This window comes from Nycticebus coucang, chromosome 13 (assembly GCF_027406575.1).
Source record: "Nycticebus coucang isolate mNycCou1 chromosome 13, mNycCou1.pri, whole genome shotgun sequence".
Classification (NCBI taxonomy): Eukaryota; Metazoa; Chordata; class Mammalia; order Primates; family Lorisidae; genus Nycticebus; species Nycticebus coucang.
Genome location: NC_069792.1, coordinates 19,712,384 through 19,734,257, shown reverse-complemented (window position 1 = coordinate 19,734,257; position 21,874 = coordinate 19,712,384).

The following is a 21,874-nucleotide window of genomic DNA, read 5'->3' as shown; positions in this document are numbered from 1 at the left end:
AAACTTCTCTACTGAAATTATGTTAATTAGAAAAAAGAGTAAAATAAAAAGAATATACTTACTGTGCTTTGAACTTCTTTCAAAAATAATTTAATTAATGTTCTTTAAACATTTTCATGGCTTACCTAAGATCCTCTCTGCACACCAGTGGACTGAGGCACACCAATTGGAAATCACTGATCTAATGTCTAGATTTATGACTTCCTCTTATTTTGTGTGATTTTTTTTTTCCCTCTGTGTAGGCAGAATAATGGCCACCAAAGATATGCACACTCTAGTTCCTGAGACTTGTGACTATGTTGCCTTCTATGGTAAAAGAAACTTTGTAGAAGGTATTAAAATTGTTGCCCTTAATATAGGGAGATTATCAGTTGAGCTCAGTATAAATACACGAGCCTTTGAAAGTGGAAGAGGAGGGTGGAGCAGTGAAGTCAGGGAGCTAAGACGGAAGAAGAGGAAGGTGCATCTGAAGCCTCAAAAGGGCTGGACACCCCTGCAGGCTTAAAGCTGCAGGCAGCCTCGAGAAGCTGGAAAAGGTGAGGGGACGTCTCCTCCAGAGCCTGCAGAAAAAACATGACCTTGCTGACATCTTGACTTGGGCCTTGTGAGACTTGAAGCACAGCAACCAGCTGAGTCCACAGACTTCTGATCACGGACTTTGTGGCACTTTTTGTACCCTAGCAATAAAAACAAATGCACTCTCCTTCTCTGCGCCCTTCATCTCTCCACTTTCACATCCTCCTACAGTCAGCCTCACCATCGTCGTGCTCAGCACCACTGTCGTCACCGTCACCCCACCGCAGCCCCCTTTTATTGAGTGCCTCTTAGGAGAAAGCCCTGGGCTTAGTGCTTCCTACCCACTGTCTTTGTTCTTTAAAACAATCCACCAGGTAGGTAATATTAACTCCTTTTGACAAAGGAAGTAATTGAGTCCTGGAAAGGCAAGCGATTGTTCACAGGCTACGTAGCTGTGAGAAGTATAAGATCCTGAGAGCTGTCTCTGGGTGAAAAACAATTCCAACTTTGTAGGCAGTCCAAAGCTATACTACTCTATGGTTTATTTTCGATATACATTCTTTACAAGGGAACCAAAGAGACTTAAAAAACCCTTCTTTTTTAAATTGACAAACTCTGGTGTGTGAGCAAGTGATTATCAGCAAGGGTTGGCAGTATGGAAAAAGGAAATATGAATTTATAAGTCTGGAATTTAAAAAACATCTTAGCCATAGATATGCAGACACAGTAATCTGAGTTAAGTCTGTTTCATTAGACTCGGCCACGTAGAAAACATTCCATCTACAAACTTAGAGATTATTAAGATTTTTCCTGTGTAGTTTTGCAAGAAGCCCTTAGATAAGGAGATTTTCTAATCTCTTCTTTAGCTGATCTAGAATTAAGTTCAAGTTAACTAAGCACGGCTACGTGGTTACATAATCTGAATCAATTGCCTGAAAGCACGTATTCCGGTCTCAGAGTACTGTAGTAATTAAAAATATGCAGAATAGATGCCTCCTGAACGCCCTTCCCTGACCATTCTAACCCTGTAGATGCAGGAGGGCCAGGAGTCCATGTGAGTCTTGCCACTTTGTGGTGCTGGATGTGAGGGGCCAGGAAGAGGCCAAGAGCACGTGACAGCCATAGTAGAGGTTAGAAAAGAGACCCGGTGAAATTCGAGAAGGTCAGGGACTCTAAAAAGTGAAAGCATGAAAGGCAGAAAAAAGGCTCATAGAAAAAAAAAATTCACAGAAAGAGCCATAGCATAGACCTAGAAAAAAGAAAGGAATTATTCAAACCAGAGGTGTCAGGAAAGATACCTTAAAAAAATCATAAAGAAGAACAGGTTTGGTATATTGGGATACAGAGTATAGGACAAACTAAGTTAAAAGCCACAGGATTTTCAGAGTAGTGTTTTATGCTCCCTCCAATTTTTAAGTGTTTATGTCTTACCTCGTATAAAAATATCAAACAGAGATAGTGATTGAACTTTTGCTGTGCAGCAGAAAGGTGTGATTTCTTGGTCACTAGTTCATATTGCGAGTGAATAAAAGAACTAGGATTTGGTTCTAATTCTTCTTGATATCCAAGCCCATTTGCTTTTAACCACAACACTGTAATTTTGAAGACATGTAGACTTTATTCTGGTGTCTGTCTAGTCGGGATAATTAAAGACTTTCACTTATACCCTGAAATCTTGAGACCAGACCTCTGAAAAACGAAGGAAAAGATCACAGAGTCCTGTACATACTTCCCTGGGCAAAGATGAATGGGTTCACAGGCGGGTCCTCCCTTCTCAGAGATCCACACATCCTATTTCTCAATGTCCAGGAAATGGAGGAGGAAGGCAATGTCCGGGCATGGTGGGGAATGGGGTCTGGAAGTTGCCATACAATATCCAAACATCCATTCTTCTTTAATGATAGAACAACAATGCTATTCTGGATGTCACTGTTCCCAACCAAAATGCTACTTTTGTAGCCCCACTGCAGTTAGATATGCCAATCTGATTATGTTCTAGCCAATTAAACTACCAGAGAAATGGTGTGGAACTTCCAGCAAGGCTCTTTCAAGAAAACGTCACTGGGAAGGCCCCCATTTTGGTTCTCTGCCATTATTTTTTCTTGCTGTCTGGAACTGATGGAATAGTGGGCGCTCTAACAACCAATTTGTACTTTAGGTGACCTTGGGGATGGAAACCAGTAATAGGATAGTGGAGCAAAAAAGAAAGAGGACTCCTCAGTTACACCACTACAAAACTTTCTACCTCTGGAGTTTGAGGGAAAAAATGGAATTCACTGACCACTGAGACTGTGTTATTTTGGGTTTTCTAATGTATTCAAGATAACATAATCCAAACTGATACAATAGCTGCCTTAGTATCAGTTGTTATAGAAACAAATATCAAGACAGGATTAGATGCACCAGAGACTTATTGGGTAGAAAGTCTGTGATGAGGAAAGGAGAGGGGGCTAGGAGGTGGTGTGGAGAGTCCAGGAAAGGAGAGAGGCTGAAGAGAGGATGGGCCGGCAGAGTCTCTCTGCAGCGCTGTACTATGCAGGTTTGGGCTAGGCTGAAGGAGGTCCTCATGCCAAAGCTGCCCATCCAAGGAGCCCTGCTTCTTTCAGAATTGGGTCTTGCCTAGTAGCTCTCTCAGCCATGGGCCAGTGCAATCCTGGTCTTTGTCTGGGAGTGGTGAGTGTGGGGTGGATTCAGAGCCCAGAAACGGGGGCCATTCATCAGTCACACTTTTCACAGCCAAAGGAGCTGGTTGTGGTGCATTTTCATGGCGTCTATGGCAGCCCCGTTTTGTTTCTATCTGTTTATGGTTAGACTCCTCCTCCTCCTCAAAAATATTCTTAGAGATGGTAGAGGTGGAAACTATCCAAACACATTTCAACTGGGACAAGGCCAAAAACGGTCCCTGAGGTCCTCCAGGGAGCCCATTTTGGAGGTGAGAGTAAGAAAGTACACTTTTGTGGTTTCTCCCAGTTTGGAAAGTTAAATGGGAACTGAGCTCTTAACATAGATGAAGCCACTGCCAGTCCCAAGGCCGGCTCGAGACACCCGCGTCTGGATGGTGGAGAAGTCGGTCTCACTCCTGTTGCACTAAAGTCTGCCCAGAGCCACAACTCAGAGCTTCCACTGGCCACAATACAGTGACAGAAACGTCAGGTCCGTAAATGCACTGCAAAGGCTATAAAAGGAAAATGTGCTTTTCCTATTGACTCACTTGTATAAATAGCTTAGAGATGTTTTCCAAGTGCAAATCCCCAACACTTTTAAAATTTTATTTCACCCAGTGGGAAGAAAATACTCATTAAAAGATCCACAAACCTCAGTTTCTTGGCAGGAATTTTCAGCTCATTACATGGTAATTAATATTAATCTGTATGCTAAAAAAGTAAAAAAAAAAAAAAAAAAGAAAGAAAACCTGTTTTCTTTGTTCCAATTTTTATATTGCTGCCCTTCCAGACAACCAATGAAACTAAAACGAAATCCTTTTTTTAAAAGAAGATACAATACAAATAAAAATTTTTATACCTAGGCTGAAGAGATCTATACATTTTTAGGTTGTTGATAATAAAAGTTTATTATTAAAAAATTACTAATATTACTACAACAGATTGCAGCAACTCTAGACCCCCACATCTGGTAAAAATAATGCGAATAGTAGCAAGAATCTTTAAACTTGCTTTTGTAATATGGCTTTCTCTGGATTCGCACTTAACAATGTGACCTCACTGAGATTATATTTCTTTTTTTTTTTTTTTTTTTGTAGAGACACAGTTTCACTTTATTGCCCATGGTAGAGTGCCGTGGCGTCACACAGCTCACAGCAACCTCCAACTCCTGGGCTTAGGCGATTCTCCTGCCTCAGCCTCCCAAGCAGCTGGGACTACAGGCGCCCGCCACAACGCCCGGCTATTTTTTGGTTGCAGTTTGGCCGAGGCTGGGTTTGAACCCGCCACCCTCGGTATATGGAGCTGGTGCCCTGCTCACTGAGCCACAGGCGCCGCCCGAGATTATATTTCATATCAGAGTATTTCACCTGACATCAGATATTCCAGGCTTATTGTGGAAGTTAAAAGCACTGTCTCTGATGATTGCTTCAAATTATATCATACAATGAGAGAATAATGAGAGACAAATAGCCCATTTCTTAGAAATGTGAAAAATAGAGCATTTTTGCTTGCATTTCTACACTCATATTTATTTGGAACAATTGTGATTATTTGGGAGAGAGGTGATAAAAGATATAGCTTTCATTTTCCTATGATCTCAGAAAATAATACTGGTGATGACTATGGTGATGTATTTGAAAATGATGAACAAATAAACGAGATATGTAAACAGGCATGGAGATGACTGGTGGAAATGAAATTTTACTATAACTAAGGTTCTACACTCAAGCATTGCATTTGGTGTAAATTTAAGTTATATACATTTGAAATAATATAAGATGCATATTAAAGTTTCACTTTATATACCAATTAAAACTATGTAAATCCTCCCAAGTTAAAATTTTACATTTACAAGGGTACTAAGTTTAGTAAAAAGGTACTAAGGTTAGTAAAAAGTGTTTAGAGTGTTCCACTAATGGGAAAGAAAAAATATTTGTGATCCTTTGTTAAGGAGTAGATTTGTTGTTGTGCCAATTTTGAGTTACGCCAGGTCTTCAGTGTTACATCTCTTTCATGCACTGTGGTTGCCGTCCACTGGGTTTCAGGGATTGAAACTTGAAAAACAGACATTGCTTTGGAGGGTTTCTTAGTCCAGCGAGAGAGATGACCTATACAGACAAGTGGAATAAGAGGAGACGGAAATGATGGAGACGTGAACTAATGTTTCCAAAGCATAGAGAAGGGACACCTGACTCAGCTTCAGTAGACACTTTAAAGGAACTGTCACCTGAGCCGACTCACCTAGGTAAGTGGGATTTAGCTTGTGGATGTTGGTGGATTGTAGGAGGAAGGAGACATTCAGGTAGAGGAAACAGGACATGAAAAGGCCTAGGCCTGGAGACAGGCCTCTGGTTAGGCCAGGACGTGATAAGGGAGCAGGCTGGAGAGGTGGCTGGGGGTCCAATGGGTCGGGGTTAAAGCTGAGGAGTGTGAACAACACAGAGTTGCTAACACCTGCTTCACAGAATTTAGTAGCAGAATGCTATGGCCAAGTTGCATTTTCTAAGACTCCTTCTGAAAACAGTATGGAGGAAGATTGGTAGGATGCCGAGCAGAGGCAGCGTAGGACATGATGGGGGCTAAAACGAAGGTGGTAGTCGTTGGGAAAGGGAAAACTAGGGTTGAATTGAGTGACCCTTATATGAAAAATGAACTAGTCTTGGTAACAGATTTGTTTGAGGCGAGGAGAGAAGAGCTATAGATAAGAAAGGATTTATGGATATATGGAGCTATGAGCCTAGAATGAACAGGAATTATAGACCAATTGGAGGTGAGTCCAGAGCTACGGGGATGAGTTTATTTTAAATAGCACATTTTGGCCTTCGGTTTTGTGCAGTAAAGATTAACTCAGCAGATGTAAATCATCCAGACCCTGTGTGTTCCAAAGAAAAATCTGGCTATCCCAAAACCTCAAAGCCCTTGGAATATCTTTTTAAAAAAATATGTCATGGGATTAAGGAAAACAAAATAAAAAAGGGTGCCTTGTTTATCAAAAACCTTGGGCTGTGCTAGGTCATCTATGCCAATAATGTGAGTTATGGTGCAGGACTTAAGGCCACATGGTACCAGCTGACCCCTGGAGGGAATGGACACTAACCATCTAATGTCAGCCGTGAGCGCAGCGAGCCATGTCCATGTGACCAAACCCCAATAGATCCTTGAACACCAAGGCTGGAGGAGCCTCCCTGTTTGGCAATACTTGGTGTGTGTTATCACATATTGTCACTAGGAGAACAAAGTGATGTCTGAGAATCCATTGTGAGAGGATGGTTGGAAGCTTGTGCCTGGTCTAACCTAGTCTCTGCTTTATGTGTTTTTTACTACTACTGATTTTAATCAGTATCCCTTCATTACAATAAACTATTGCAATCAAGTATAGCAGGCTTTCTGAGTTCCATAGATCATGTTAGAGAATCATTGAACCTGAGGGTGGTCTTGGAGAACCCTAAGTACAAGTAATCAATTGGATAAATGGTAGTGCCCTTCACAGAATTAGTGAATATAGAAGGAGAAAGAGACGTGGAGGAAAAGATGAACTAACTTTTTTATTAATAGAATAAACATTTTTTTATTTATTTTGGTTTTTTTGTTTTGTTTTATTTTGTTTGGCCAGGGCTGGGTTTGAACCTGCCACCTCCAGCTTATGGGGCTGCCACCTTACTCCTTTGAGCCACAGGCACCGCCAGATGAACTAACTTTTGAACATATGAGTGGAGGTGCTTGGAGAACATAAGTGGAGCTGTCTAGTAAGAAATATGTAGAAAGGTGAGATGGTAAAGAAAGGACAAAGCTGGAATGTGAATCTGGGAGCCACATTATTAAATCTGTGTGTAAGAATGAGATTACCCTGGGAAGAAGCTGAGAAGAGAGTTACAGAGAGAATTTTGGGGAACCCCAATCTCTAAGGGAAAGAAAACATTATATTAAAACCCCAATCTCTAAGGGAAAGAAATCAGTGGTATCTCCAAACTCAAGGGGGAGGAAGGAGCTCTCGTCTAGTGCCAAAGAAATACTATGACTGAAGAGTATTACCTGGGTTTTAAAATGAAGGCATTGTCATTGTCATCTCCAGTTTTTAGATAGAGAAGCAGAAACTCAAGTTATTGTGGTAATGTGGCAGAAGTCACACAGCAGGCGGCAGAGGGTAGACAGCTCGTGCTGTTCTCACTTAGTCCCATGACCTGGCATCTCACTGATTCCAGATGAGATTCTGGGCTGCTTTTCTGCACAAAGACTTGCCTACCCATGCCAGCCCACTCTGCTCTTGTCTCGCTCATCTCATGTCCTTTAGTGCTGTGGTCCCCAATTCCCTTCACCTCCCTGCTCCCCGGGCCACCCAGCCAGAGGTGAGTGGGGGGTGGGGAGACAGGCCAGTGAAGCCTCGGCTGTGTTTGCAGCGACTCCCCATTGCTCACATCACGGCCTGAGCTCCACCTCCCGTTAGATCAGCAGGTTGGGTGATCACAGGAGTGAGAATCCTGCTATAAACTGCACATGTGCGGGATCCAGGCCGTGCTCCCTATGAGAATCTAATGCCTGATGATCTGGGGTGGAGTCGAAGACATAAGAAACACACTTCAGGGGTCACTGTCTCCCGTCACCCTCAGATAGGATCATCCAGTTTCAGGAAAGCAAGTTCAGGGCTCCCACTGATTTTGCATTACCGTGAGTTGTATAATTATTCCATTTATATATTACAATGTGATAATAATAACAACGAAGTGCACAATAAGTGTAATGCACTTGAATCATCCCCAAACCAATTCCCCTCCCTGGTCCATGGAAAAATTGTCTTCCGTAAAATCAATCCCTCATGGCCAGGGGTTGGGGACGGCGGCTGTGCACACACGGCTGTCCATCTACTGTGTATAGAGGCGTGCTATCTTTCCCTTTGGTCTTAGTCAAAAGGCTGAGAAGTGATTGTTATCTCTCTCTGTGAGATTTTAACTTCTCAAAGGCAGGAAATTACAGTCCAAAATACAGTTATACAAAGCTAAGTATTATGGCATAATTTCTAACTACCCATTCTTGTAATGTTGCTTCAGACATAAAAAAAAAAAAAAAAAAGCTAAATTTCACCCCAGGAAATTATATTCTGTAAGAAAAAAAAAGAATCAGTCTGTAGTGGTTTTGTTATGAATCCAATTTGTAGATTACAATAACATACTTTTTTGTTTTTTTTTTCCTTTTCCAGACACAAATGGGAATGATAGAGCTAGACAGCAAACTGGTGAGAAAGTGAACGGAGGGCGAAAACTCCACCTGTTTCCTCTGTGGGAAATAATGAAGGGTTAGGCATGGTGAAGGATTTATGGGAGGTTAATTTATCACGAGGGAAGTTCACAAGATGATCCAGGTGGGATGCTGGACAAAATAAGAGATTAAAATAAAGAGGGTGGTTAAATTATAAATGTTGCCTGTGAGATGAGTGGGAAAATTGGCCCCTGGGTAATAAGAAGCTATTTTTCATGATTAAATTTGTTTATTGCTGGGAACCTTGAGTGTTTGCAGACTGAGCTAGTGAAACCTTTCGTGTTAAAATTGAAAACAGTTGTTCAGAAGTGGTTCCTATGATTAAAAATATTCCATGTTCCTGATGACCTATGCTGTCTTGTTTCTCTTTGGCTAAGTTTTTTTTTTTCTTTTTTTCTTTTTTCTTTCCTCTTTGGCTAGGTTTTGGAGTTCTGAACACACTCAGAGAAAATGGGGGAATTTAAATCTCAATATGTTATCTGCAGATTAAATGTTTCCTATTTTCTGTTTTAATGACCACTTTTGTTGAATCCCTATATTAATAGGGAGTGACTACAATATGGTGGTGGTTGTAGAGTTCATGAGAGAGTGATCATGACCGTTCCATGAAACATTTCTTTCCAGTAACACTGAGAAGAGATAAGAAACCATTTCTAAAGCAGTAATCTGGCTTCAGTGAAGTCATTATTGATAGTTTTGAGTATAAGAAGTTGATATTTATATGTACTGATGTATTCAAGTTGTGTCCTTTCATCAAAAGATATATTTGTAAGTGAGCTGGGGAAAAACTGAGGGAAATTTCCAAAATCCTCTGCAATTTTCCATGCAAATACTTAGCAACTTATAACTGAATCACCAATGACATTGTCAGACTTCCCAGAAGTGGAAGTTTCTACCCCCATGATTTATTGATATGAGTTGTACCATGACCAACTATCTTGTGATTTAGGATCTAAATTAGGGTCGAAGTTTCCCAGCAGATATTAAAATTATTATTTTATGAAGGAATTTTTCTATGGTGAACTTTTAGTGCAGAGTAAAACTTATGTATCCAAAATCAGTTTCACATTTGTTTGTGTGAAGAATTTCTAGAAAAAAATTCTTTTTGAATTTTATTGCTACAAATGAAGTGGAATATGCTATAACTCAATGGAAAAATGAATATTCAAATGTAATGGTGTTTCTTCAAGATTTTATTGCTTAGTAGTGAAGATGGCAAGCCACAGAAACCTTTCTGAGCAAAACTTTTAAGCAAATCATAAGCTCTCAGACTTATTCATTCTAACCATCTTACTTTGCAGATAAAGAAACGGAGGCCTCAAAGCTAAGACATTTATCCAAGGTCAAAGCAAAATGTGCCTGGACGATACAGGCCTCAACAGCCAGACTAGAGGTTAACTTAACCTAGTTAATTAACAAGTCTCCTTAGGAAGTTGAAACTCCTCCCCAACTTGACAGACTCTTTTTTCCCATAATCCTAGAGAAGGTTCTTTACTGGGATTAACAAAATCACTCAGCTCCTTGGACTGCCTGGGAAACCTGAAGTGACTTTTGATCTTGCAACATTTCTCTGGTTTCTCAAGGAAAGAAGAAAAATAAACTTTAGCCTATGTTTCATCTCTCTGTGGCTGTGGGCATAAATTTTACTCCACACTCCTGGGTAAAAGATATGCCATTTTACCTTTAAACATGGACTGATGAGAAGTTAAATATCAATTATTACTGCAGTACTCTCTCCTACTGGTCAAGGTCAATGTCCGCAATTTTACCTAATGCAGAACATCAGGGATATTCTCCCTGATTTTCCCCCTTTGTAGACTTGGTCTTAGTGAAGCAGAGGTGGTTTGGAGAGCAAGGACCCGGGAGTCAAACCTCTTGGTCTTGAATTCCAGCCATTCCTTGATAGCTGTTGTAGTGGTTAAATGGTAGACACCGTCCATCCCCAAAGGCGTCCATGTCCTCATACTCCAGCCCTGTGAGTGTGACCTTATTTAGAACCAAAGGTTCTTTGCAGATATCATTAAGTTAAGGATCTGTATCATCCAGGCCCTAAATGGAATGATAGTTGCCATTAGAAGACGAGGCAATGACACAGGATAGAGAATCATGTAAAGACGGACGCAGAGGTTGGAAGGATGCAGTCACAAGACAAAGCATCCTTGGAGCCACCAGAAGCCGGGAGAGGGAAAGAAGGATCCTTCCATTGTGCCTTTGAAAGAGTGTGGCCCTAACGACACTTGAACTTCTGGTCTTCAGAACTGTGAGACAATAAATTTCCTTTCAATTGTTTTAAGCCTCCAAGTTTGTGGCAATTTGTTACAGCAGACACAGAAAATTAATACAAAGGGGGTCACGTGGGCAAGTCAATTACCTTCTCTGTTGGTTTCCTCATGTTTGCTGTGAGGATGGTACATCAGTGCTTACCCTGTAGGGTTGTTATGAGGGTAAATAAGTCAATAAAGTGCTTGGAATAATACCATGGCATAGTGAGAGCCCAAGAAACACTAGGTCTTGTGTTATGAGTCTGTGCTGATCACCGTGGATAAGGATATATGGATTTTGAGGGCCTACTTCTATGCTTCTGCTATGCAAAAATTGGGGAAATTGTGGTCTGTGGACTCCAAGGCCCTCGCAGTCTGCACCCAACTTCCCTAGGTGCTCCCTGCAGTCCTCCCCATCTAAGAACATGGAGTCTTCCCTGGCAACTAGAGAAAGCAAACAGCAGGTTAGAGCTAAAAAATTAACTCATATTCTCTTATCAACTATAAAAACATGTTGTTCATCTTGGGGAAAAAGACATTACTATCTGTCATTTTTTTTTTTCTTTACTAACTCACTGTGTTACACATTTTGATTAAGAAATTACCTAGTTTCCTCTAAAACTTTGTGATATTTTTACTTCTGATTGAGAAAGATGATTTTTTTTTTCTCATTTGTATTGCTACTCTAGATGGCTCATTAAAACCATGTTTTGATTTAGGACAGAGGCTGTACCATGTGTCTTTTGACCCCCAGTTCCTTGCATATGGTGGGGAAAATCAATATGCAACCTGTGCTTGGCTGGGGAGCAATTGAAGCATCAGGCTTCTGGGATGAAAGACTAAAAAGTTTGAGAATATTCACGATGAAAGCCCTGTTTTCCTCTGAAACACAAAGCTGAAAGTATCCTTATCATGAAAAAAAATTCTTTAAAAATATCCTCTCTTTCGAACACTTACTCTTCATCAATCTTGCAAGACTGATTTTATCCTTTCACCTCCTCATAGACTAGATACCCCCCTCAACCTTCACTCCCCCCCAAGTTGAACATCCTTCCTCACGAGGATGTCTCAGACATTCCTACTACTGACTCTTGTTCCCACCACTGTCATGACACTTGTCACACAGAATTGTAATTATCTTCTTGAATTTCTGTCTCTAGGCTATGAATGAGCTCCTGTAGGATTTTCATCTCGATACAACTAGAGTAGACCATGGTGGCTGGGTGTGATCGAAAGAAATTAGAAATAATCACTGTTGCGTCCATTTACTTCGAAGACTAGTTGTGGAGATATCTTTTAGTTCCTGCATTTCAGGAAGGGATCCATCCAGACTAAGGAACTGACTCAAGTGATCTTACACCCTTCACCCAAAGTTCTACATTCCAGTAACTGACTCACCTAGACAGTGACCTAGTTTATTCAAAATACAGTCTGCAGCTTACCCCAACAACACATTACTCAAATTCTCCTTCAACAAGAAGTCCAGTCAGGCCAACATTGGAACATCCATAAACCCAACAACTCCCGCCATAACCCTTGAAAGATGGATGCCTACCTCCAATTGGGAGCAGTTCCAGAAAACCTCAAAGCCCCCATTCCTTAAAGATTAAAGTGGGGAATTGTGAGGATGGAATCCTTATGACTCTGACTAGAGCACAGCCATTTTGGGAGACAGCTAATGGGAGGAAGTAGGCAAGAAACTAAACTACATGATCACAGCACCCCCCAACCCCCAACTCATGGAATGATTCAAGGCTGTTGTTCCTGAGAAACTACAGAACAGTAACTTTCCCCTCAGCTGGCACTAGAGATAAGCCCCTGGTCCCCTCTCCAGAAGGGAATAACTCCAAGGTTTTCCCTTGGTGCAAAGATCTGTCCTTCTACAGAAGAGATTGACTTTCTTAACAACCCTCTCCCACATTCCAACTGCACTGATACGGTTAATAAAAACCTCTTGAAACTATGTGAGAGCAAGCTGGCTTGTGGTCAGACTCCACTCTGCTCTTTTGCTCCTAATAAAACCTCTCTTTAATCCCCAGACTAGCTTCCTCTCCTACTTGTGGGTCATCACCCCAACTCTACCTTTGAACCTCTCAGTGATACTTTCTCAACAAGGGTTTGTTGACTGACAATTTAACTTGCTAAACCAAAAAAGGTATAGATACCTATTCCTTTGGCACAGTGTTCAAATGGGGTTTGCAAGGTCTGTGAACTGATGATTTTCATCAACTAGTCGATAGCTGCAGGGCAATTTGCCATACGGCAAAGAGTGAAGGAGATGTCATAATGTCCATCTTAGTTTGGTTAACTTCCCTTATTTTAACAACATCGATAGGCTTTCTTAGCAATAATCATGTTGCCAATTGCCCATCTTCTTCTTGCGCCTTTTCAGTTGTTATGAGTCCTCTCACACTGCTAATTTATTTTGACAATGATTCCAGGTCTATATCTCTGGTCAAGCACCTTCCGTTGGCGCCTTTCCCTGCACTGAGAACAAGAATAGAAGCAGAACAACCTCTATGGGGCTAAAGAGAGGTAACGGTGCTTTGGGATAGGGTAGGAGCCATGGGAAGGAAGAAAGGCGGAAGCATTGTGTATTCCACATATATTTCAGAGGTAGAACAAATAGTCTTGTGGAAGGATTATATATGGGAGGTGAGAAAAAGAGAATAATTATGGGAAATTCCTAGGTTTTGTCCTGGGCAATTGGGAGGAAAGTGATATTATACTATAATGAGATGGGGAAAGCTGAGACAGGAGCAGTTTTGTTCTTATTTTAATTCATATGTGTGCGCGCGCGGGTGCACGTGCATACACATGTATATAGTGAAGCTGAAAATCAAAAGTCCTGCTTTGGACAAGTTAGCTTTGAGATGCATGATAAATTAGACATTAGACATTAGACAAGTCAGGCCGGCAACTGAGCACGCGAGTTTGGAGCTCAGCGAAGAGCTCAGAGATGGGATGTTGAGTTTGGGATTCACTGGCATGTACAGGAGAGTAGAAGGCCCAGGACAGTGGAGACAGAAGGCAGGTGGGACCCTGAGCCAAGCCTTGGATAAGTTTCAACACAGTCGACATGGATCAGCTATGTCCAACACATTTCTTTCAGTTATTAGCAATCATCTTCAGAAACCCTAAACTTCTATTTTATAGGATTCTCAGTCTCAGAGAGTTCAAAAGAATTACACCTTCCATATAATTTAGGACTGCTTATTTTGCCAAAAAAAAAAAAAAATTCTGTGAAGGTGTGCAGTTATGCCTTGCCATTGCCTTATGAGAAGCCTTCACTTCTTAAGAGACCTGTAATTTTCTTTTTAATTTCTGATGTGAAGAGTCTGTCGATAGATCTTAATCTGTTAATTACTGAAGCTTTCTACTGGTTTCAACTTGCTAGAAAACATTTGAATTTGATACCATTAGGGGAAATGCTTTATATGTCTTTTTATACTTCCCTAGTCTCAAAGCATTTATAAACAAGTTAGCTGAAGTTTCTTATCCATGGAATAGGATAGATTTTATTAAATAGGGTACAATTTGGATTTCTAACGCACTATTGGCCTCTCCTCAGCAGTCAGCATGGTATAGCCTAGCAAACCCCAATCTTCCCAACCTTATAATCTTGTTGAAACACGCAAGTGCAGTTTATAAAACATTGGCAGAATCCTGCAATGCTTTTAGGTACATTTATTTGACAGAGGACCCTCCAGGGAAAACACACACATTCACAAAACAAAAAACAAGAATGGCTCAGTGTTCTCCATTTCCCAGGCCTGTTTTCCCCCACTGCCATGTATTAAGTCCATTTATAGGACCTCTATATAAACATGCATAAACTTAGTCAATATCCTTGACAGCTCTGCCTGTTTTGGAATTTCATCCCATCCTTGCTGACACCAGAAACGTGGAGAAGAAGAAAGAATGGGATCTGACTTTGAGTTCTCCTTTCCGCTAGTGCAAGAGACACTTAGTGATCAGCCACGTCTTTCTCCCGGGACTCAAGGCCTCGCTGGGGTTGGGCCAGTGTTACTGGCTCCCACTTTAAATCTTCTAATGCTTCTATAATGCTCTATTTTTTAGTTTTTCTCCTGATCTTCTCACTGTGATTTAGCAGACAAATCCACACACCGGCCAAACTACCCCCTACAGTTACAGGATTTATAAGGTGCTAAAACAGCCCTCGGGCAAGGCCATCAAAAGAAAGTTCTTCAGTTATTCCCTGGTTTGGTGGGTCTACAAAAGGAAATGGCCAAAATGGCAACTCTTTATTACCAAATCTAAAGAACGTAAGGGTTATCCAGGACAACCCGCTGGGCAGGAGGAAGCTCTAAGATTGTGGCAACTGTGAAGCGTGGTTCAGGGTTTTCCTATCAGAGGATGGACTTTCTAAAACATTGGCCTATTCAAGCCAGGACATCCTTGTTCTGTAGATGAAGAGCTGGTCCTTTATCCTGTCTCAAATTCTCTACTTGGGAGAAGATGTGAATGAAATGCAGATGTTGAGAAATATAAAAATCTCATTTTGCTGTGAGTACTTGGCCTGGGAAAAAAGCCAGTGGAATCACCAATTCTGCTTTTTATTTGTTTTGTTGACTGAGAAGTTTTTGAGGTAAGAATGTAAAACATTATTAAAGAAGACTTTTGATAAATGTTGAGCAGAAGTCCCCCTTTTCTAGTGGAATGGAAAATTGTGCTATTCTTAGCTGTCTATGTGGATTAGAATCCCTGGTGATCAGAAATTGTGCTATTTAAAAAAAAAGTTGGCCTGACTGGAGTAAGGTTGGGTGAATGAGGACTGTCATTTTTTCATGTTTCCCCTAAATTCATCACAATCATGAAGAATTGCATCATGAAAGCCAAGTATGGTACTAATTACACCTAAGAGCAGGCTCCAGTTTTCTGGAGATAAGCTTGGTTCACCGCTTTTCCAGTGTGTCAGCTGGTCAATTTTTGCTCACCATTAGAACCCAACAGATTCCCACAATGCCTTGATTATATGTAATTTGTAAAGCATCTGGTATTTACTGCAAGATTGGTCTGAGCATGTCATGAATCAATATTTGCTCTGACCCCAAAGTCTGTAGCATTATTCTAGTTTACTCTGGTGGTTTCTTTTTCATTGGTTCTTTGATATCAAAAGGCCCCAGGGAGGAGCAGACAGTCAAGTACACCCAGCTCCCTATGGTCAAGGTCTAGGAACAGAACATTTGGATAAGGCCTAAGCCAGCACAATGAGCCAGGAAATACACCACGGAACAACATTTATGGGGTAACATGTTTGGAAGGAATGATAAATAGTGAATTAGTTTTAAAAAATTTTTATTTTATTAATTGACAAATAATAACTGCACATATTCACGCAGTACATAATGATGCTTTGATCCGTACAGTTATACTGATCAGATCAGGGTAATCAGCATATTTGTTGTCTAAAACATTTACCATTTCTTTGTGTTGGGAACATTTAATATCCTCTTTCTGGCTATTTGAAACTTACCTTTTCAAATGTAACCATTGTCATCCTTCAGAAGTAACCTAGTCTTCACAGTATCTTTTTCAGGGAACTTTATTCAAACCAGTCTAAAGAGAGAACTGCCTAGTTTTCTCATCAAAAGTCTATATGGAAGGTTATTTAAAATCTTCACCTGTGAAAGCATTCCAGTGTCTCCAATGAATAGAGAACCAAACTCTGTTTAATGTCCCATCCAAAGGAAATACTATGTCCAAGAGGCGCTCATGGATGTTTTACTGTGACCTTCCCTGTTCCTCCCAGCCTTTGTGATGGACGGTGATGTAGGGGGCTGGATCAAAACACAGAAAGTCCAGGTGCTAGTTTGTGTTCATTCCCAGGGTCATTAGTATCTGCAAAAAGCCTATGAGACTGCAGGAAGGGGATAGCTTTTTATGTAATTTCCACTATTTAAAAAAACTCTCCTTCTTCATGCCAGTGCTCAAGCCTAAAATTGTAAGGCCTTCCTAAAGTTTTAAAGTGGTTGTTAGAAAAGTAGCAGAAACATGTTCTTTTGTTTCCTGTTCAAGTCCATTTAGACCACAAAGAAAAAAAAGGCAGTAATTTCATCTTGAAGTGAGCAATGCTTATGTCAAGAAGTTGAAAAATTATTTGCGCATGCAGCAAAAATAATGGGTCTCATTTATTAAATACTGTGCCGCGGGCTTTGCCCTTCAACAGCACTCTAAGAATTAGATGTTGTTTACTCCATTTTATAGACAGGAAAACTGAGGTTCAGAGAAATCAGGTAAATCAACCAGGTGAGCCTGATTGGAAAATAACAGAGCGTAGGTGTGATAGCACAGCATCTGTTCTTATGTTCAGATTTCCAGGCCCCATGGCCTCTAGCCGAGGGTTCAGTGTAAGAACCCTCTGAAACATATGTCTAATACCTGATTTCTCTAAGGTCTCCTATCTGACCTAATTAAAAATGAAATTGAAAATTGACACCCCCCCCAAATCAATATATTTAGATAAATCTATGTAGACAAAATAAGATTGTTTTCGTTTTTGTTTTTGAGACAGAGTCTCAAGCTGTCATCCTGGGTAGAGTGCAGTGGCCATCACAGCTCACAGAAACTTCAAACTCCTGGGCTTAAGCGATTCTCTTGCCTCAGCCTTCCAAGCAGCTGGGACTACCAGCGCCTGCCATACCACCTGGCCATGTTTTGGTTGTAGTTGTCATTGTTGTTTGGCAGGCCTGGGCTGGATTTGAACCCACCAGCTCTGGTGTATGTGGCTAGTTCCCTAGCCTTCTGAGCTATAGGTGCTGAGCCAAAATAAGATTTTCATATTACAAGACTTTATAATATGAAGGATTTTATTTATTTAATTACCTGTATGATTGTCTTAATTCATTAATGAATGGATGACAATGTTTTACCTGTGTGATATTTAGGCACTGTAGAAGCACTGTTCACTTTCCTTAAGACTGTGCTGTGGTTAATTGTAACTTTATAATTTAAGTAACTGGTTTGTGGCTTTCTGTGGCTCCATGATACTTAATATTGGATATTTTCAGATGTTTAATGTTGCAATCTAAAGGCTTTTTCTTTATCAATACACCAATATATCAGAAAATAAGTAAATATATAAAAGTATATTTACATGTTTTGTCCTTTCTCTCTCTCTGTTGTAATGGCTCTTAGGGCTTCCTGTAGAGCATCGATTTTTTCAGGGATGGTCCCTGCTTCCTTGGGGGTCCTTTGGAGAATGCTCAAAAAAATTGGTCATTATCTCAGCAGCTCTCCTTTCCAAAGATGGTAAAGAGTTTCAGATGAAAGAAGGCCAGACAGCTCCTCTCTGCCAAAGAAAACAAATTCAATATCTCTCGTATGGGTTTGTTTCAGTAGATGCTGAAAGGAAGGCTGTATTAAAATGGTGTCTTTTGCATTAAGTTTTCAAACACCACCAGAATTAAAGTCATCATAAACTTTTCCACTTTTTTGTATCCTATAACTCTTTCAGGTGATATGTGAAGAGATGTCAGAAACTCTTCTGTGGCCACCTCGGTTTTACAGGCACAGGCAGGCACAGCTCCCTCTCCCCCCAACTCCCTTTTACTCTCAGGAGCTCCCTTCTCCTAAGGAACAGATCTTGCATTGGGGCTCTGAAGTCAAACGCTCACAATAGGATGCTAACAAAGGTTATAGGTTTGTCAAGGACAAATGTTCATCTACTTTGGATCATCCAAGTTTTAGTTATTTTCATTGCAGTTCCTGCAAAACAGTGGAATTTTTATGAAAACATAAACGATAAAAGAAACATTCAGGTTTTTCAAATTTATATTCTTCAAGCGTTTGATCAAATACTACATCCCTAAGAAAGCCTTTCTTCATTGCCCCAAGAGAAGCTGATGACTCATATATTTGTTCCTACCATGTTCTTCCTCATATTAGTAAATTTCTTACATTTCTGTATTGTCCTTTTCCCCTACCGTTATCTATATAACACAATTCAATACATACTTTATGAATATGGCAGCTGAATCTTAGAGAAGGAACAATTAGATGCATATAATAAAGTTACTAGACTAGGAGCTGCTATTATGTATAACATGAAATTATTTTCTAAAATTTATCAAAAGGCAGGTCACCTTTTTAAAAGATACAACTCTTAATAAATATTAATGTGTGGTCAAAATCAGGTCAACGTTTATGAAAGTGAAGAATCCTGTCATCTTCCAAGTGTCTGCATCAAAGGATTAAGAACTCAAAAGTTCGGGGGCAGTGCCTGTGGCTCAAAGGAGTAGGGTGCTGGCCTGATATACCGGAGGTGGTGGGTTCAAACCCGGCCCTCGCCAAAAACTGCAAAAAAAAAAAAAAAAAAAAAAAGAAGAACTCAAAAGTTCCAAACACGAATTCCCGGGTTTCTATGGATTTCTTTAGATTGTGATTTGGAGGTGGTGAAGAGATGAAAAGCAATTTAAGTAATCAAAGCTTTCTTTGTCTAATAGCAAAGAACTGGGGACGTAGGCTTCGGAGGCATTTTTCATAGATAAATTTAGGATTCAAAGTTGGCAAAATGCAGTACATCAAAAGATAGATTTATCTGATATAATCAAGAATTGCCTATTTTTAAAAGGTTACCATACCTTAAAGTTAATAATAATTAGTAAGTTGTAATCATGGAAAGGAAACAACTCTTCTTTGAATGTCATCTGCGGCTCAAGTAGTGTAGTAGGTCCTTCACATGTTCGTAATAAGTTTAATAAACATTTATATACACTTTGCTAAGCATCTAACATGTTTTGAACTGTTACATGTACAGTCAGCTCTTCACGTCCATGGGCTCCACATCCTCAGATTCAACCGTCATTCAAAATATTTGAAAAATAAAACAATAAAAAATAACAAAACAACAATAAAAATAATACAAATAAAAACAAAGCAGTGTTACAACTATTTACGTGGCACTTCCATTATTTTAGCGATTATAAGTAATGTAGAGATAATGTCAAGCAGGGATGTCCAAGCTTTTCTTTTCTCTGCCAAAACTTGGAAGAATCAGAGTTGCCTCAGGTCACACAAAATTAAATCTACAAACCCTGAAGAGAGCTGATGAGTAAAACAAAAGGTTTGTGCATTCTTTTCATGATATCCAACACCATGTATTGGGAAAATAGTCCTCAAATAATCAGCATGCTGCTTGTGGGCCATCGGTTGGACACCCCTGGAAAGTATATGGGAGATTGTGTACAGGTCAGGTGCAAATACTACACCACTTTACACACAGAAGACTTGAGCATTCACAGAATTTGAAATTTGAGGTGAGTCCTGGAAACAAGCCCTCATATATTTTGAGGGGTACCTATATTCACTCTTTCATCATTACCACAATATAGTATATCATCACTGTCACCCCTATTTCACATTTGACAAGATTAAGGCAGAAAGAAGTAAAGGAATTTCTCGGGATCACACGGCTAATAAGGGACACAGCTGGGCTGTATTAGTCTCCTAAGGCAGCTGCAGCAAACAGCCACAACCTACATGGCTTAACATAACAGAATCTTACTGTCTCATAGTCCTGGAGGCTAGAAGTAAAAAATCATGGCGTTGGCAGGGCCACACTTCCTCTGTATCCTGGAGGACAGAATCCTTGCTTGCTTCGTTTACCTCCTGGGGGTGTAGAGGCCGTCCCTGCTGCTCCTTGTCTCATAGCCACGTCACTCCCAGCGCTACCTCCCTCAGCACCTGACTGTCCTCTGTTCACTCGACTCCAGCGGGACCTCATCTTAACTAATTATATCTGCAACAGCCCTATTTTCAAGAGAGGTCACATTTTGAGGTACTGAGATTTTTTTGGAACACAATTTGACTCTTTTTTTTTTTTTTTTTTTTTGAGACAGAGCCTCTAGCTGTTGCCCTGGGTAAAGTGCTGTGGCATCACAGCTCACAGCAACCTCCAACTCCTGGGCTTAAGCGATTCACAGCTCACAACAACCTCCAACTCCTGGGCTTAAGCGATTCTCCTGCCTCCGCCTCCCAAGTAGCTGGGACTGCAGGCGCCCGCCACAATGCCCGGCTATTTTTTGGTTGCAGCCGTCCTTGTTTGGCGGGCCCGGGCTGGATTTGAACCCACCAGCTCAGGTGTATGTGTCTGGCGCCTTAGCCGCTTGAGCCACAGGCTCCGAGCCCCCAATTTGACTCTTAAGAGCTCTCAAATCCGTGGTGGTATGTGTGTTTTAACCAGTACCCTATGCTGTGTCTTTTTCCTTGAGGCAAAGTTTTCTATTTCACTCACTCCTCTTTTTTTAATTTCAGAATGTTTGGGGAGTGAACAAGTTTTGTTTACATACTTTGTTTCCGTATAGAGTCGAAGTTATACATGTAAGTATGCCCCCCACCCACAATTTCATTTATTCTTTACTAAGCTTTTGCTGTGCATTTTTACCATGAAAACAGTTTAAGTTGGTATGAGTTTTAAAAATATATTTTATCTCTAAGTGAAATAAAAATGAAGGACATAGTCTTATTATTGCTTGGTATTTTTATAAAAATTTAAATCCATTTTCCCTAGTGGTTTTCTGAACCTTTAAAAATAGATACCAAAGTAGACTTTGATATTTTTTGATGGCTTAAGGCAGTGGTTATCAATATTTTCCACCTTAACCTACTTGACAGATATAGGCTACTCGAGTGAGTAATAGTGGGTCATGCCAGTAATGATTCACAGTTGGACCAGGGAGATGTGGAGTGCCTGAGTCTCCACAGGGAAATGATATTGAGGAGAAACTCACTCCCTGAGTGATCTTGAGATGACTCCCAAAGGAAAACCCCACCCATCTCACCCACCCACAAGAGAACTGTTCCCTTAAGCCTGATGCAGTAGTTTATAAATAAATCCTCATTTTATATGAAAGAAAAGAAGAAAAATATCCCCTTTTCTTTTTAGAGATTATTCCTTTTATATTGAATTACACAAAAGTAAAAAATTAATATTCTGTATTTTTTAGAATTCTGTAATTTTTTATTCTGTATTTTTTAGGTTCACAGCAAAATTGAGCAATAGTACAGAGATTTCCTATGTACCCTGTGGTCCAACAGATGCACAGCCTCTGCCACTATTAACATCCCACATGAGAATAGCAGATTTATTACAATTGGTTGAGATGTCATTCATACTCAAAGTCTATAGTTTACATGAGAGTTCCCTCTTTGCATTGTACA